This window comes from Oncorhynchus mykiss, chromosome 14 (assembly GCF_013265735.2).
Source record: "Oncorhynchus mykiss isolate Arlee chromosome 14, USDA_OmykA_1.1, whole genome shotgun sequence".
In the NCBI taxonomy this organism is placed as follows: domain Eukaryota; kingdom Metazoa; phylum Chordata; class Actinopteri; order Salmoniformes; family Salmonidae; genus Oncorhynchus; species Oncorhynchus mykiss.
In genome coordinates this window covers 11,977,147-11,984,174 of record NC_048578.1, presented here as the reverse complement: position 1 = coordinate 11,984,174, position 7,028 = coordinate 11,977,147, and the positions used below count along the sequence as shown (strand labels likewise).

Sequence of the window (7,028 nt, the reverse complement as noted above, 5' to 3'; positions counted from 1 at the left end):
AACCCTGTAAACTCATACCTTGGGTGGGTCTCCAAACATTGGGTAAACATTGCCTCCACATTGTAAACAAGACAGTTTGAACAACTCCTGTCAGGGAAAGTATTATGAAAGATGGATGGTTCCTAACTATACTTATGTCTGACACTGACTACTACTAGAACTTTGATGGATGATGCAATATTGATTAATTTGAATACTGAAAATAACTCAGAGCTCATGAATATATGATGTAAAAGCCTGAGTTCACCAGCGAATATACCAGTGGGGCACCGTCAGGGCCCTATACGCCCCCAGTGAGGGCCTAAGGATAGATACAAATCTGTATATATTTTTATATATTATAATTTGTCATTTTGTTTTCATTGGTTTAATATTTTTTTTTGTCTTAATTGTAATTATCTTCCTATTGAATTTCTTACGTTTGTGTTGGAAAAAGAAGGGCTAATATCCAAGAGAAAAATGTTTTTCTTTGGTAGTCTCTTGGTAGAAATAATCTAGCTGGGCTCAACGCTCATTGGCTAGGTCCTCAGGCTTTGAATAGACGGTGCCAGCCAATGTCATTGACGTTGACTTCAATTAGAGCAGCATTTTGGAATGACAGTAGAATCAACCAATCACAAATTGTCTTGTAATAGGTGGGACAATTGTATGTAATTGGGCCTTGAGGCACTAATTCAGAGCTAATTGCGAGCCTTATCTTGTTTTCTCAAGCTTGAGCCTAGCTAGCTGGCTATCTTTTTGCAGTGAGTGTATGTAGCGACGGCAGTGGCAACTGCAGGGAGAGTAATCGAGGACGATGTGGTGACTAAATCGCCCTTTTCAAGACTAACTTTTAATGAATAGTTCAATCTTGTACATACCTGGAGACCAACTCCTGCACTGCCTGATTTGTTGCCACGAGGAAAGAGTTTTGAAAGGCATTTTCAAGTTAATAATTATGAGCGCTATCCGTGGATAACCTGCTGTGAGCTGACAAAAAAAAAGCTTTACTCTTGGAATTGCCTACTCTTCAGCACAGATAATAGCTCAAGCTGGACAACTGGTTTCAAAGATTTAGCCTGTTTGACAGTCAGCACTTCGACACCAAAACTCAACTTCACACCTGCGAGCTACAGTGAGTTAAAAATATTTGGGGAACAAGACTAGACCTTCTTCTTAACGAGCAGTGGCGGAATGAGACACTTGCTCACAATAATGAAGTCAGACACAACAGGGAGATTCTAAAGTGCCTTATTCCATACGGTTGTGTTTTTAGGCAAGCAAGAATTTGCATTCAGAGGACACGTGGAGGGTAAAGAATCAGCTAATAGGGAAACTACTTGGAAATACTGGAATGCTTGGCTGAGTATGACAGCACGTTAAACTGCCATTTGGCTACGGCTACCGTTTTCACAGGCACTTCCAGCCAAATCCAAAATGACCTGGTACACGCGGTTGCGAATGTAATGACAGGAAAATTGAAGAAAATCATTTTTTTTCTCATCTTGGTGGCCTAGCAGCGTTTTTCTCAAGATCTGTCAAACGAAGAAAACTACTGGATGAAATATGCCATCAAAGACTATCCAGAGTGGCGCCATGGAACTTCTCCTCACGCTTAGTTTGCACTGTGTATGAAAAAACAGCGGAACTCATTGATCTCTATGAATACATAGGGTGCCATCACGTTGCTTTTGATGAAGACACAGCTCACAGCGCAGATGGACACATGGTGCACATAACAAGCTTCGAGTTCTGCTTCCTGCTATCGGCGATCTACGCCATGTTTGCAAACTCCGACGTGCTGTTTGGAATATTGCAGAACAGGGAGTTTGACATGCAGTTCTGCTTGTCCAGGGTGGACGACTTCTGCAACACCACAGAGAGGGAAAAAGGAACATTCGATATCACCTACGAGGACACTGAGTGAGACCAGAAGTTCCAAGGGGGCGCAGGACACATGTGCAAGGAGACGTTTGTGGCCAGTACCAACAGCTACACAGTGTGATCACCGTCAACATTGTCACTCAGCTAAGGAACAGGTTCAATAACCATGAAATGCTCATGTTCCTTTCCCTCCTTGACCCACAAAAGTTCCCAATAGATAGGGAAACACCAAACTTTCCAAACGCTCCACTTTCTCCAGCAGAAAAGACTAGTTGATAGTATGCGCCAATTGTATCTGCTTACCTGTCTAGTTTGGATCATTCCGGTGTCCACTGCATCAGTAGAAAGAACAATTTCGGCACTAAAAAGGATACAGACATATGCCAGGAACACCACTGGACAGGCCCGACTGTCAGCCCTGGCTTTAATCACAATCGAAAAATAACTTATTTTGGATTTAAAATCCAAAGACAACCTGCCCTTTTTATAAAGAAGGACAGGAGAATGGACTTCGGTTTTAAATGATAATCATAATGGTGAAGGGACTTTTGGTTTTAATCTAGAGCTTGATTTTTGTTGCTATGTCGTTCATATCATTTTGAATACAATGTGTAAAATATTATTTCAACTTTAGATCACTCGTTGTGTGGTAAAAACAAAGGTAATGACGTTTCGTGTGGTGATGCATTTTTTTATTGTTGCATGCTGGAGATAGAACATCGAATACAGCGCAACTTTTTTCTCTCTGACAGCATATACTGTCCGTGGTCTTGTAAACAATGTGAGTAGTTGTGTGGTTGAATTTATTCCGCCACTATTTGAGTGACTGTTTGTTTTGGCAAATACTTCTTTGAAACAACGCAACTGTATTTTCTTCTAAAGTGATTCCTGCTATTGATTTTTGCAACCGTTGTGTACGTGTGCTGCTTCTGCGAGCCACAGCCAAGGCGTGGCTTAGGACCGTTTCACTCTGTCATCAAAGAATTGCTTCTCCTACATATTGTAGGTCTGGAAAAGAAAAGTCTCAATTCATGCTCTGTATACACAGGCATCCGAGTTCCCTATCTATACTTATGAAGTCAGATATTTTTCCGCAACTGAGGGCCTAGCTCCAATAGTCACGGTTCGTCACTGGAATATACAGCAATATACATGGCTCACTCGGGATACGTTATCAGAGTCGATACAGCCACCTGGTTTCTTCACGCATCACACCAACAAAAACTGGTAAGAAGAAGGGCGGGGGTGTATGCCTTATGATTAACGAGTTGTGGTGTGATCATAACAACATACAGGAACTCAAGTCCTTTTGTTCACCTGACCTAGGATTTCTTGCAATCAAATGCTGCCCGCATGATCTACCAAGAGAATTCTCTTAGATTATAATAACAGTCGTGTGTACCCCCCCAAGCAAACACCTCGACAGCCCTGAAAGAACTTCATTGGACTATGTAAGCTGGAAACCACATATCCCGAGGCTGCATTTATTGTAGCTGGGGATTTTAACAAGGCTAATCTGAAAACAAGGCATCCAAAATTTTATCAGCATATCGAATGCGCAACCCAGGCTGGAAAAAACCTGGATCATTGTTACTCTAACTTCCACGACGCATACAAATCCTTCCCTCGCCAAATCTGACCAGGACTCCATTTTGTTGCTCCCAGCCTATAGACAGAAAATAAAACAGGAAACGCCGTGCTCAGGTCTGTTCAACGCTGGTCCGACCAATCTGATTCCACGCTTCAAGATTACTTTGATCACGTGGACTGGGATATGTTCCGGATAGCGTTGAACAACAACATTGATGTATATGCTGATTCAGTGTGCGAGTTTATTAGCAAGTGCATCGGTGATGTTGTACCCACGGCGACTATTCAAATCTTCCCCAACCAGAAACCGTGGATTGATGGCAGCATACGCGCAAAACTGAAAGTGCGAACCATTGCTTTTCATCAGGGCAAGGCGACTGGAAACATGACCGAATACAAACAGTGTAGCTATTCCCTCTACAAGGCAAAGTTGGAGACTTTTATCTCCCTCACCAACTTCAAACATCTGCTATCTGAGCAGCTAACCGAGCGCTGCAGCTGTACATAGTCTATCGGTAAACAGCCCACCCATTTTTACCTACCTCATCCCCATACTGTTTTTATTTATTTACTTTTCTGCTCTTTTGCACACCAATATCTCTACCTGTACATGACCATCTGATCATTTATCACTCCAGTGTTGTTAATCTGCAAAATTGTAATTATTCGCCTACCTCCTCATGCCTTTTGCACACAATGTATATAGACACCCCTTTTTTTCTACTGTGTTACTGACTTGTTAATTGTTTACTCCATGTGTAACTCTGTGTTGTCTGTTCACACTGCTATGCTTTATCTTGGCCAGGTCACAGTTGCAAATGATAACTTGTTCTCAACTAGCCTACCTGGTTAAATAGAGGTGAAATAAAATAAATAAAATAAATAAAAAATCAAACAAGCTAAGCGTCAGTATAGAAATAAAGTAGAGTTGCAATTCAATGGCTCAGACATGAGAGGTATGTGGCAGGGTCTACAGTCAATCATGGACTACAAAAAGAAAACCAGCCAGGTCGTGTACCTCAATGTCTTGCTCCCAGACAAACTAAACAGCTTCTTTGCTCGCTTTCAGGACAATATACTACCACCGACACGGCCAGCAACCAAAACCTGCGGGATCTCCTTCACTGCAGCCAATGTGAGTAAAACATTTAAACGTGGTAACACTTGCAAGGCTGCTGGCCCAGACGGCATCCCTAGCCGTGTCCTCAGAGCATGCGCAGACCAGCTGGCTAGTGTGTTTATGGACATATTCAATCAATCCCTTTCCCAGTCTGCTGTTCTCACATGTTTCAAGAGGGCCACCATTGTTCCTGTTCCCAAGAAAGCTAAGGTAACTGAGCTAAACGACTATCGCCCTATAGCACTCACTTCCGTCATCATGAAGTGCTTTCACCTCCACCCTACCGGACACCCTACACCCACTCCAATTTGCTTACCTCCCCAATAGGTCCACAGACGATGTAGTCGCCATCACACTGTGCAAACATGTATGGCAATTTAGCTAGTTAGCTTGCACTTTCTAGCTAATTTGTCCTATTTAGCTAGCTTGCTGTTGCTAGCTAATTTGTCCTGGGATATAAACATTCAGTTGTTATTTTACCTGAAATGCACAAGGTCTTCTACTCTGACAATTAATCCACACATAAAACGACCAACCAAATCGTTTCTAGTCATGTCTCCTCCTTCCAGGCTTTTTCATCTTTAAACTTATATGGTGATAGGCATCTAAACTTTCATAGCATTACCACGACTACCGGCAATAGTTTGTCATTCAATCACCCACGTGGGTATAACCAATGAGGAGATGGAACGTGGGTACCTGCTTCTAAAAACCAATGAGGAGATGGGAGAGGCAGGAGTTGCAGCGCGATCTGCGTCAGAAATAGAAAGGAGTTCTATTTTAGCCCTTGGCATCGCAGACGCTCGTTGGCGCACGCGAGCAGTGTGGGTGCAATATTTGAATAACATGGATTTCTAAATTTATTTTGCGATGCTTACGCGACGTGTACGGTCTGGTTAGCATGTAATTGAGGTGTATATTAATCTCACATTCCAGTGTTCGAACACGTAAACAAGGCTGCATGGGATTTCTCTACTCTGTGCAGCCAATGGCAATGTCTGCTTTAGGTATCATTCCAAGAGCCATTTATGGATTTGTCAACTCTATCTCAGTTCCATTCTATGTTAATGTATTGCCATTTGTAAATATGAGTACTGTACATACATTGGAATATCTCTTACCCTGACCATGAAATTGTTATTTGTCACCTCTGACACCCACTATGTTCTTGAACAGATTACTATCTAGTCGAAACCCCTCTAGGGGTTAAAAACTTTTCTGAGGTCAGATCTTAGCTATTGAATGGCACTTATCTAGCAATATCCTCCAGTTGAAATACCATAGTAAATATTAGCAATTCATACAACCCTGTCATAACAAATTATTCAAATGAGTAAGCTTTGAAGACATATCTTATCAGAGTGAGAGATTACTTTTCTCTCTCTGGGAGCTTCACCAAGCAAAGCACACCTTCCCTCACTCTCCCTTCAACCCATTTCCTCTGAGCCTGAGTGGCTTTTCAGCCGTCGCAGGGTTAAAATATGTGTAATACCCGGGGACCAAACACATGGTCGGAAAGGAGGCCAGTTTATTTTTCTTACTTCCCTGACCTGTCTGGATTTGATCCCATGAGCTATCGTTTCTAGACCTTGCCATTTCTTTTTATTTTCATCTACAAATGGCACTGTTCATTTCCCCCAAGATAATCAGGTTGCAAATTATTTCAGACAAATGTAGCACTTCAGGAAATAGCAGGAATTATTTTCTGAAAGGTTAAGCAAAAATATTATATTTCACATTTCAGGGACACATACTTCCATAAGGACGAAGCTTTCGCTTAATTAAGCATGGGTTATGTATAGCAACCCAGAACGTTATTCGAAACAATGTGCATTTTTCGGAAATGTGAACAAATAACAGGAAGCCATTTTGAGAATTTGGGGTTCATGATTGAGTCAATGAATGAAGAAGGCCTTCCTTGGTCAGTCTTTCTGCTGGCCTGTAGTCTAGTCCTTAATGCAGCGGTCTGGCTGTCATAGACAGGGCCTGAAGGAAGTGCTTGATACTGTCAGCCGGTGTTTGGCTCCGACTGGGCGATGGAAAATCTATGTCAGTTTGGATTCCCGGCGCTCCGGATAGGGCTTTGGCCACAGCAGGATCCTTCCCGCTTGAGCCTGAAAAGACCTGGCGTCTTCCATTTCGCCGAAGCTCCCTGGCTGTCTCCAAGGAAACCAGGAATTCTGCAGGAATAGTAGACCACCAGGGGTGGAAAGAGGACTGAAATATCCTGCTCAATTAGAAGGACTGTTACTTTAATGACATTTTACTGAAGTAGAAGTACAATGACTGATTACTAAAACAATTATCAAAAAAGTACAAGTACTCGGAAAACTACTCAATTACAGTAATGAGAGAAGTTGTAATTAGTTACTTCAAACCTCTGAAGACCAGGAGGGTTGGGAATATTAAGAGAAAAGAAAAACATGCTCTCTCATTTCAGATCATCAAGTTTTCT

The 7,028-nt window shown here is 42.1% G+C and overlaps 1 long non-coding RNA gene across 1 annotated transcript in view; it reads left to right on the top strand.

Annotated features, from left to right (window-relative positions):
- Window positions 1–673: 673 nt before the first annotated feature.
- LOC118938696 overlaps window positions 674–7,028 on the top strand; it is a 30,123-nt gene continuing 23,768 nt past the window's right edge. Inside the window, exons 1-2 of the long non-coding RNA XR_005035928.1 lie at window positions 674–1,114; window positions 4,523–4,588. This is a non-coding gene — a long non-coding RNA (uncharacterized LOC118938696). The remainder of the gene's footprint in view (window positions 1,115–4,522; window positions 4,589–7,028) is intronic.